At 49.6% G+C, this 11,035-nt stretch overlaps 1 pseudogene; it reads left to right on the forward strand.

Annotated features, from left to right (window-relative positions):
- The first annotated feature begins 418 nt into the window (after positions 1–418).
- Positions 419–7,563, forward strand: LOC105507993 (annotated as a pseudogene).
- The last annotated feature ends 3,472 nt before the right edge of the window (positions 7,564–11,035 follow it).

An 11,035-nucleotide genomic window follows, 5' to 3' on the forward strand; every position in this document is an offset into this window, starting at 1 on the left:
AGAAGCCCAGTGCAAAACAGTTAAGAAAAAAAAGTATACTGCCTCATTTTCACTAGAAATTCTGGGAGAGTGCTAGTGGCAGGCACGGCTGGATCTAGGGACTTGAGCTCTGTCTTCTGATCATTCTGTGTCTCTCCTCACTTGATTCTATGTGGCTTCTGGTCTGCTTCTGGAAAAGAGGCTGCCCTGCCCTGCAGTCAGGGGGCACCCAAGCTGTCATCCACAGGTGTCCTCGCAGCTCCACACCCAAAAGGAAAAGCCACTTCACCACCAACAGCAAACACAGTCATTTTCAGAGAGGGCCCAAATGATCTGGCTGAGGTCAACTGCCCACTCCTGAGCCTACCACTGTGGCCAGAGGAGTAGGTGCTGTGACTGTCTAAGGCATTGATGAATGCAGCGAAGACGTAGGGCAGGAATGACATTCGACGTCAGCCACAAGGTGCTCCAAGTGCTCCAAGTGCTGTGCTGGAAGCGGCTTCTGCCTCACAGGAGGCTTGGGTCGGGCTGCTCCCGGGAAAACCTTGGGGTAGACCAAGGGAGATCCCCAAACTACCTTCCCACAGCTTTCCCAGCCGTGGCCTCCAGAGCCATTCAGGATGAACGGTGGAGGTGCTGTGAGCATTCCTGGTCTGGAGCAGGCTCACTGGGAAGGTGTAGAAAACGACAAAGTTAGCCTCTCTTCTCAATGAACTATTCAGCCACATTCGAGTGTCTCCTCCATTGCCTCATTCCACTATCTGAACACCATTTAACTGAGAGTGATGACAGTAACCCCTTGAAATGAATTCACTTGAAGGTACAAATGGCTGATAAGTCATTCAGGTCCTTTCCCATCTGGCAGTTGGTCACCTGATGGTCTCAATGGTCCCTGGAAAGTGAGGTGTCAAGGGTAAGGCAGTGGAAGGAAGAGAAAGGAAAGGAAGGGTCTACAGTGCATGATGTTGGACCACGTCTCTTTCCTTTGGGGAACAAGGATGATTCTTCTGGGACTCTCATCACAGTGCCTGGTCCTTGTACCCCCTGGGATGGCAGGTAACCTAACTTAAGCCATTATGGCCCCCATCCCTCTTGTCAAGAGGTTGGGCTGGAAATGGTATTCCCTGAAATTGCTGTGCTTGGAGCAGCACAGAAAGAAGCTTTTTGTGGTGTTCCTGCCACTGAGAGGACACACACCTAAAATGGCAGAGACTGCTGTCTCTGCCATGGGGCCGAGGGACAGGAGCCTTTTTGAAGGAGGAGAGCCAGAAGCTGAGTAGAAGCGGCAGAGGCAAGAAGGAGAAAGACCCCAGAAGACAGAGCCTGAGTTCCTAGATCCAGCCGTGCCTGCAGCCAGACCTACTCTGAAAAACACCTTAAAATGAACCAGTAAACTCCCTTTCGTTTCTCAGCTACTTTGAGTTGGGCTCCTGTGACCTCAGTAGCCAGCTTGACTGATCTGAGGGTTGGCAGAGAGAGTTGTTACCATTTCCATCCCCATCTCCTCCTCTATCTCCTCCTTCTCCTCTTTCTTCTTTGTGGGCATAACCACTCATTAAGCGCATATTCTGATCCGTGTGCACACAGGCCGGGCCTCTGTGTGGATTATATCAGCAAATCCTTCCAGCGAGCATCACTTTATACTTCTCGGTCCAGCTCAGACAGAGCCAGCACCCAGGCCTCTGACTCCAGGTCCACGTTCTTCCCAATTCTCCGTGCACAGACAATCTTGCTTCAGGCAGAGGGTCCACCTCCCACACAGTGACCAGACCAGCACAGTCCCCAAGGATGGGACAGACTGTGACCGGAACAGCTGGGCAGAACAGCTGGCAGTGCTTCTTACCCCCATTTTTTTCAGTGCATAAATTCCCTTTTCTTTGCTTCTTTCATCTGGCCCCAGGCCTGGTTCCCTGGGGGACAGGGAAGAAGCAAGTATTTCCTGGAGGCATACTCGGCTTAAGTTTAGGCTAAAAAGCCTTTTTGACATGTGGAAATGGAAACTGCCAGAGCCCTGCGGTTAAACCCTTCCAGTCCCAGTTCTGTTGGTAAAACAGAAAAGAGAGCTTGTGTGGAGGGATGGTGGGGACGGCGCCGGGCCGCTGTGGCTGTGGGCCTAGTACTTGGAGGGCAATGTTAGTGGGAGCAGCAATAGGCTAGTGAGAGTCGGGGGAGCGGTGAAGGGGTGACAAGAACCTGAGAACCTTAGACCCCAATTTTTAGAGGTCGGGGCTTCCAGACGATAAGGTGCAATTCCTCACTGTAGACGAAAGCTTTATGCAAATCTCAAAGATGTCAGGCTTGCAGATTTGGGGAAGCTTTATTTAAAAAATTGTGGCAAAATATGCATAGGATAAAATTTATCTTTTTAAGTGTATGGCTTAAGGTCACTAAGTACGCTCACATCATTCATATTTTTGGACAGTTGTCGCCACCTTCCATCAAAAGAGCTTTTTTTTATTTTTTTCTTTGAGATGGAGTTGTGCTCTTGTCACCCAGGCTGGAGTGCAGTGGTGCCATCTCGGCTCCCTGTAACCTCCATCTCCTGGCCTCAAGCAATTCTCCTGCCTCAGCCTCCCTAGTAGCTGGGATTACAGGTGCCTGCCACCATGCCTGGCTAATTCACCATGTTGGCCAGGCTGGTCTCAAACTCCTGACCTTCAGGTGATTTGCCCACCTCGGCTTCCCACAGTGCTGGGATTATAGGTGTGAGCCACTGCTCCTGGCCCAGTGGAGCATTTTCATCATCACCACAAACTGAAATTCTGCCCGGGCTGAATACCGCCCCGTTCCCCCTCCCCTAAGCCCTTGGCAACTTCCATTCTACTTCCCGTCTCTACGACTCTGGCCACTTTAGGTGCTTCCTCCAAGTGGAATTATCCCATCTGTCCTTTCATGACTGGCTTATTTTGCTTAGCCCAATGTCCTCAAGGTTTGTCCATGTTGCAGCAGGTAACTCTTTCTAAGCCCTCCCAGCGGACATGTGTAGGCAGAGTTTTCTGAACTTTCCAAAAACATGCACGAGCCTTTCTGATCCCGTGATATGGGATCAAACATTTCTGGGCCTAAGAAACCCATGAAAATGATTTGCTCATTTAAAGACCAAACAGAATGATCACGGTGTATTTAGAGTGAGGAACAGCCACGTTCTTGAAGGATGAACATTCAGAGCTGACAGTGGGACAAACGTTCACTTATGCCACCAGGAACACGCACTGAGCTTCTAAGGAGAAATTCCCAGCTCTGGTGACACTAACGTTAATTGGCCAGTTTTATGTAACAACAATAAAAGTTTTAGAAACTTCTTAAAATCTCCAGCCTGCAGATCTTTGCTCTGTGGTCGATGCTGGCGTCTTCCTAAGACCCCCCTTCCGGCTAGCTCCTGGCAGCGTCCCGATCTTTGGTGAGTTCTGACATTGTGGTTTGTTTTAAATGCTGTCCAGCCACGCTTCTCACAGCACCTCACGTCTAACCCATAACCAACCTCTGAGTGACTTGACGTGGAGCTGACTCCACTCTGGGTCCTGTCCCAAAGCAGAATTTCTGAGCTAGAAGAGGATCCTTGCTGAAAGGTGAGACGTCATGCACAGGCTGCTGCAGTCTCTCCGGGGGGCCCACCATCCTTCCAGTCTTTCCCTGGTGGAACTTTCTCTCCCTGCAGAATGCTTCTAATTGGAAAGGAATGGCATATATGTATATATACATATATATGATTTTTTTTTTTTTGGAGACAGAGTTTTGCTCTATTTGCCCATGCTGGAGTTCAGAGGCACGATCTCGGCTCACTGCAACCTCTGCCTCTTGGGTTCAAGTGATTCTCCTGCCTGGGATTACAGGCACCTGCCACCACACCCAGCTAATTTTTGTATTTTTAGTAGAGACGGCATTTCATCATGTTGGCCAGGCAGGCCTCAAATCCTTGACCTCAGGTAATCCACCCGCCTCGGCCTCCCAAAGTGCTGGGATTGCAGGCGTTAGCCACCGCGCCCGGCCCAGCACATACTTTCTACATCAGCACTTCTAAGCGTGCACCCCATGAGCCACTTAACCCAGAATCACGCCAGGACAGGGCCCGCAGAATCTGCATTTTAAATCATCTCCCCACTAGGTTCTTGTGCTCACCAGGGCCTAAAGACCAACTGATTCTCTTACGTTTGAAATTTTTAGAGCAAACTTGGGTTATTTTTATAAACAAATAAAAATCAAGATAAATAGCCGTTTTTTTTCTTTTTTCTTTTTCCAGCTGTTTTCTTCCCTTCCTTTCTTCTCTCCTTTAGAGAACCGAAGTTAAGACACTACGCAGACATCACAGCACCTCCTCTCCCTGACCTTCCGATTCAGGGGCTGCATCTTTAGAATTTCCTCAGGGCTCGACTTTGGAGATCAGTAGGGAGGAGGGTTCTCACCCCAGGAAGTGGGGATGCTCTGGAAACCGGGCCGCTGGCTGTGGCCTTGGACAAGCTTCCCAGGTTCCAGGCTGGCTGTCTGCACCTGCTACCTGTTCCCAGGGGAGTGCGGGAGGCCCAGGCTGAGCAACACAGCCTCCTCGCTGGAGGGGCCGTCACCGTGGGGCCCCTGCTTTTGCTGCCAAGGGCCCAACCTGGAAGCCCCTGGGTGCAAGGTCGGGCATCTTAGAGGCCAAAGGAAGAAAGCCAGATCTCCTTTTATTTTTCTCTAAAGAGTAAACAATACAGCTAATAAAAGGGATGAACTCTTAGACTTCTCTAGAATCTTCTCAAGACAGCCTGCTCTCCAGGCCCCCACAGTCCTGGATGCAGCACGGGCCTTCGGAGAGAACCCCAGGCATCACGATGACACCGTTTCTGTCACACAGCGTTTCTGTCACACACTGTTTCTGTTGCACACCGTTTCTGTCGCACAGCGTTTCTGTCGCACACCGTTTCTGTCGCACAGCGTTTCTGTCGCACACCGTTTCTGTCACACAGCGTTTCTGTCACACAGCGTTTCTGTCGCACAGCGTCCTCAGCTCCTCTGTGCTGCTTTTCCCTGTGAGGTCCTTCCCAGCACTCAGTACAATGACCAGCACAGGAACCACCTGCTTTCTCTCAGGGCTCACCTCCTCAGTGTCAGTGCCCCACTGCTGGACTGGGAACTCCACGAAGCCAGAGCTATGACTCTTCTGTTTGTTGCTGTGTTCCTGGTGCCTGGCGCACAGTAGGCCTTCAATATAATGTTTATTTACTAGCTCAATAAAGGGCATACACTTCCCAAATCCTCTGAATTTACAGGATCACAGAATGCAGTCATTCCCCTTTTCCCTTTCTCTCCCTTTCTTTCTCTCTCTCTTTCTTTCTTTTTCTTTCTCTCTCTCTCTTTCTTTCTTTCTTTCTTTCTTTCTTTCTTTCTTTCTGCGGAGTCTCGCTCTGCCACCGGGGCTGGAGTGCAGTGGCCAGATCTCAGCTCACTGCAACCTCTGCCTCCCGGGTTCAAGCGATTCTCCTGCCTCAGCCTCCCAAGTAGCTGGGACTATAGGTGCCTACCACCATGCCCGGCTAATTTTTTGTATTTTTATTTTAGTAGAGATGGGGTTTCACCCTGTTGCCCAGGCTGGTCTCAAAATTCTGACCTCAGGCAATCCTCCCAACTCGGCCTCCCAAAGTGCTGGGATTACAGGTGTGAGCCACCTTGCTCAGCTGCAGTCATTACACATTTTTTTGAGGGCCTGCAACATGCCAGGAACTTTGCCAGGTATGAGATCCATTAGAAAACAAGAGCCCTACCCAGTTCTTGCCTCATGGAGCTGAGTGATACTAGAACAAACAAGGTTTTGGGAAACAGAGAGACAAGGGTTTAAAAATTCCAGGTCTGCCACTTACCTGGGTGCACTTGGAAGTGTAACCTGGAAGTGATGACAGCATCCCAGGGCCTCGGTTTCTCCATTTGTAACCCGGAAGTGATGACAGCATCCCAGGGCCTCGGTTTCTCCATTTGTAACCCGGAAGTGATGACAGCATCCCAGGGCCTCAGTTTCTCCATTTGTAACCCGGAAGTGATGACAGCATCCCAGGGCCTCGGTTTCTCCATTTGTAACCCGGAAGTGATGACAGCATCCCAGGGCCTCGGTTTCTCCATTTGTAACCCGGAAGTGATGACAGCATCCCAGGGCCTCGGTTTCTCCATTTGTAACCCGGAAGTGATGGCAGCATCAACTTCATCAGGTGAGTGGATTGGAGACAATGTGTGTAACGTGTTTAACAAAATGCTTAGTACCTACTATATGCTCAATAAATTAGCTTCTGCATTATAATCCTAGGGCTGCTGTTACAGAGAACCAGGGGGTTGAACACAACAGAAATTTGTTGTCTCACAATTCTGGAGGCCAGGAGTCCAACGTCAAGGTATCAGCAAGGCTGGCTCCTTCTGGGGGCTGTAAGAGAAAATTCATTCCACGCAACTCAGGAATCCTCCATGCTCCTTGGCTTATGGCAGCAAAACTCCAGTCTGACTCTCGGTCAAGTGGCTCCTCTCTCGTGTGTTCTTATAGCTCTGTACCCCTTTCCTCTCATAAGAGTGCCAGTCGCTGAATTTAGGACCCACCCTGATCCATCATGATGTCAACTGACCTAATTACATTTGCGTTTCTACATAAGCCCACATTCTGAGGTTCTGGGGAGGCATGAATTTTGGGAGGGACACTATCCCGCCCAGAACAACTTCTGTTATTTAGTGTGTGTGTGCTCAGTGCTTTGTAGACTTGACGTGATTCCCTCCTCCTAGCCATATTATGAGGATGGGACAATGGCTACCTTGCCTCAGATGAGGAGGCGAGGCACAGAGACTTGGAACCTCTCAGGATACATGATCATCTTTGCCCTTGCTTGGAATTCATCTGGTTTTCAAAGAGGGGGGCTGCAGCAGAGCCTCCCAACCTGACTTTTCTCTCCAAACGGCAGTCCCTGCACGACTACGAACAAGGAGAAGCTGGGCTCCAGAGCGCCGTGTGTTCACAGGCTCCACAGCGAGAAGAAATGTCCTGGTTTAAAACGGACATTGATCAGACCTGCTGGGAGGGCGAGCGGGAGGCAGAAAGACACGGCTGCTTCCAAGTTTCTGTTGGCAGAGAGGGCAGAGCTGACCCCTCCCAGTGAAACTGCAAGAGCAGAGACAGGGCCAGCCCGGCACCCCAGCCCCACTCACAGCTCTAGGCTGACGCTTCTCAGCGGAAAGAGCTCTATCTCTCTCAAAAGTTTCAGTAATCTTATCCTAACCTGGCACAGAACCTCACCCTTCCTGGGAACACAGGAATGTTTGCTACTTGACATCAATAAAATCCAACTCCTTAAGGTCTCTCCTCGGATCCAAGGGGTGGAGTTCATTCCACACCATTCTGAGGACAGAGTCAGAGGAATTTGCTGGGTCTTCTACGGCTCAGAATAAGTCCACCAGGCATCTATCTCTACCTTATCCAGAAGACAATCCTTTATTTGCACAAGTGCACAGCGGCAGACACTGCCAGCACTAACCACATTGGATTCTCGGTCCACTCTCATTGAAGGCTCCAGCCCTCATTCAAGGCTGGTCTGTTCCCGTAGGCCTTCTGATGAGTGCCACATTTTGGTCCTCTAACTTGGGTGAAGCCCCCTCAAATGCTAGTTTCAAAGAGCCTTTGCTACAAAGGCAGGTGCTGGAGCCCCAAATCCAAAGGCTCTGACTCAGTAGGTCCAGGTTGGGGTCCCAGGACTGTAATACAGGTGTTCCTGGCACCACACTTGGCCAAATGCTGGGTAGCTTGGCAGAAAGCTCCAGAAACAATCTAGAGCTTTATATCATCACTCAAAAGTAAAGATTTGTAGGAAAGATCTAAACCAGTGTCTTTCCAAGTTCCCAGCTTCTTCATCCAAGCTGCTGGTTGAGGGGAAGGTGATTTTAGATTTTAGGGCATCGATTTATATAGTGTGAAAATTATTCCCCTCTGGTTAGATCAAAGGAAAATTCTTCATCTGGCTCTAAGAGTCTTTAGCACCTCCTGACACTTCTAAGCTCCCTTTTGAACAAAGAGAGAGAGGCCTCAGGCTTGAAGCCATCAGCAGGCAGCAGTATCTGGCTGGAATTTAGCAATGTTCACTTGTGGTCAAGGTATTTATTTCTGTAGTTATCCTTCATTAATGGCAAGGAACACCAACTTCCATTTAGGATAATGATATTAAGTTTCCTTTTAGTTAAATGTCTCATTAGAAAAATGAGGTGATTCACAGAAAAAGAAAAATAGGGATTTGAATTATAGTACAGGTGCTGGGTCAGGACAAAATGATGGTGGCGGTTCAGAAATTACTGATTTTTGGGAAATGCTAGTCTAGTCGATGCTTAGCCTTTGGGGTTGAGAAAATTAAGGCCTTGAGAGGGGAAGGAACTCGTCTGAGCTCACACAATATCAGGTGGTGGTCTTTGCTGTCACCCACAGTCACCCACCATGGAGCTCTGCAGAGCCGCCACTTGTGAACCAGGGGATCTGAGTTCACAGGGGAAGTGTGAGTGTCAAGGCACCAACATCTTTAAAACAGATTAAAATAAAGCGGCAAGAGTGACCTCACCCCAGCGTGTGGTGGCCGCTGAGAGCAGAGGGCTGTAAAAATTAATTGCCCTCTATTTGTGACCTGCTGTAGCAGGCGGGCCTCCTTCGAGGGGGTCATCCGAGAGGCGGCGGGCAATGGAAACATTCTTTGGGCCTGACACAGTGGTTCAACAGTGACCTCACCCCAACAACTGAGGACTTGTTATTCAAAACTTAATTTTATTTTGTTTCTAAGTGCTTAGGAGCTGGGGCTAAGGTAACTTTTGTCATCAAAAGGAAGGCCCAGATCTTGGAAAGGAGCAGAGCATCCTGAGTGTCTGCCGAGAGCCAACTCTGCAGCCGCAGGTTCAAGTTCTTCCCTAACCCCGGCAGATCTGCCTTCTCAGTCCTATTGGTCTCCATGTGTGGTTCGCGTGATCTCTGGGCTTTGCTGCTGTGAAGCCATGGGGAGGTGGAGTTTTAAGAGTGGTGTTCTCCGCGGGAAGAGCGCTTTCTTTCTCGAACATTTCAGTAATCTCATCCCAACCTGGCACAGAACCTCACCCTTCCTGGGGACACAGGAATGTCTGCTACTTGATGTCAACTCCTTAACGCCTCTCCTGGGGTCCATTCATAGGGTGGGGTTCCTCTCTTGGTTCCCCTATTCAAGGCTGCTCTGTTCCTGCAGGTCTTTGTTCTGTTTCTCTAACTTGAGCCAAGTTCCCTCAAACACTAGTTTCAAAGAACCTTTGTTACAAAGGCGAGTGCTAGGGCCCCAAATCCAAAGGCTCTGACTCAGTAGGTCCAGGATGGGATTCCAGGACCACGATACACTTGGCCAAATGCTGTGAGATCTTCATACAAGACATGTATTGAAGGAGGGCTCTAAGGAGAAGCTGGAAAGGCAGTGAGGGCAGAAAGGGGCTGGACAACGATTGGTCTCAGCTGGAGTCTAGCACAATCCCATGGGGAGCCCTGGAACAAGAATGATGCCACAGAATTGAAACTGTGTTAGGTGCGAGGCAAAGCATTCAAACCCCATGCCAGTCAGTCATCAGCTATACAATGCCTGTGGGGTGGGCAAGGAGGACCTTCTCAGTCATGGACACTTTTCCAGAGAAGGCAGCAGCAGCGTCTTTAGAAGCGTTCATACTCTGGTAAACCAGCTCTCAGGGGTCACAGGAGGAAGAATGCTGATTTATAGCTTTTGCCAATGTCTGTGGTGTCAATACTTCCTCTATGCCCATTGCAAAGCTACCAATGGTTTAACAATGGGCTCACAAATTTCCTGAATATTTAACAACGAGTTCTCTCAAGCCCGGAGGAGCTGGCTGAAGCACAATCTACATTAGCAGTCAACTCTCAAGACAGCTGGAGGAAGCGAAGGTTCCTGGAAAGAAGACTGTGACAGGGCCCACAGCGCCTCTTGGGCCTGGATGATGGCAGTTGCTTTCTAACCAAGATTCCTTCTTCCTCTCTCACCCATTGCCTTTCCTTGTCCCATGAACAGGAGCATCTTTTGCAGACACAACTCTAATATGCCACCCCTGGATTAAAACCCTTCACAGGCCCTCCATCACCTTAGGGATAAAGTCCCCTCCTCACTTTGGCCCTCAAAGCTCTGCCCCTTGAACCCTTGTTGACCACCTCTTTCCACTCGCTTTCTCGTGGACTTTCTGCTGCGACCACCCTGACTCTTCTCCCATCCTTGAAGTTTTGATCTCTCTCATGACCAGATATCCAGGCTGCTTCACATGCAGCCCTTTTGGCCAGAGACACAATGGTGGCCCCTGCCCCATCCGCTCAGCCCACCTCACTTCAACACAGAATTGGTGGAACATCTACTTTGCATCTGTCTCATTTGTGAGCAAGGCATTCAGAACCGGCTGTGTGAGCTTGGGCCAGTGCACCCCATCTCTCGGCTAAGTTTGCAGTCTGTCTTCCACCCTGGACTGGTTTCTCCTTGAAGGTAAAGACTTTGTGTGGCTTCATTACTCCTCAAAATCCAACACCTAGTACAGGGCTTTATTATGGAGAAATGAACAAATTGATCAGTCTACCAAATGTATCATGAATGTCTGAGTGGTCAAGGCTGCTGCCTGGTAGCAAATGTCTCCAAGAAGAGCCCCTCAGAAGAGTCTCCCTGTGCCCTGCAGCCTCACCCTGAGGACTTGAGAGTGAAGTCATGGTGCTAAGAGCTGGTCCCAGCTCAGCCCCAAGTGTGCCAGCTGCTTCTTAGATGTGGCTCCATTTACTCCTCACGACAGACCTGGGTAGGAGATCAAAGCATTGCCCCATTTTAGAGACAAGGAAATTGAAGAGGCTCAAGGGGTTAAATAAATTGCCCAGGGCCAAGTGGTTACTCAGTAACAATTGTTCTACAATGGACTTTTTCACCAACAGCATTTCCTTCTACCACACAGAGCTATCATACAGCAGTGCCTCATCATTTTATCTGCTGCTCTGTATCCCCCAGCACAGATGCACCTTCCTCTGTTTAAATGTCCCCGTTTGCTGAGCATTTGCATGGTTTTCCTTTGCTTTTCT

The sequence above is a fragment of the Colobus angolensis genome, unplaced genomic scaffold (genome assembly GCF_000951035.1).
Source record: "Colobus angolensis palliatus isolate OR3802 unplaced genomic scaffold, Cang.pa_1.0 Scaffold156, whole genome shotgun sequence".
NCBI lineage: Eukaryota > Metazoa > Chordata > Mammalia > Primates > Cercopithecidae > Colobus > Colobus angolensis.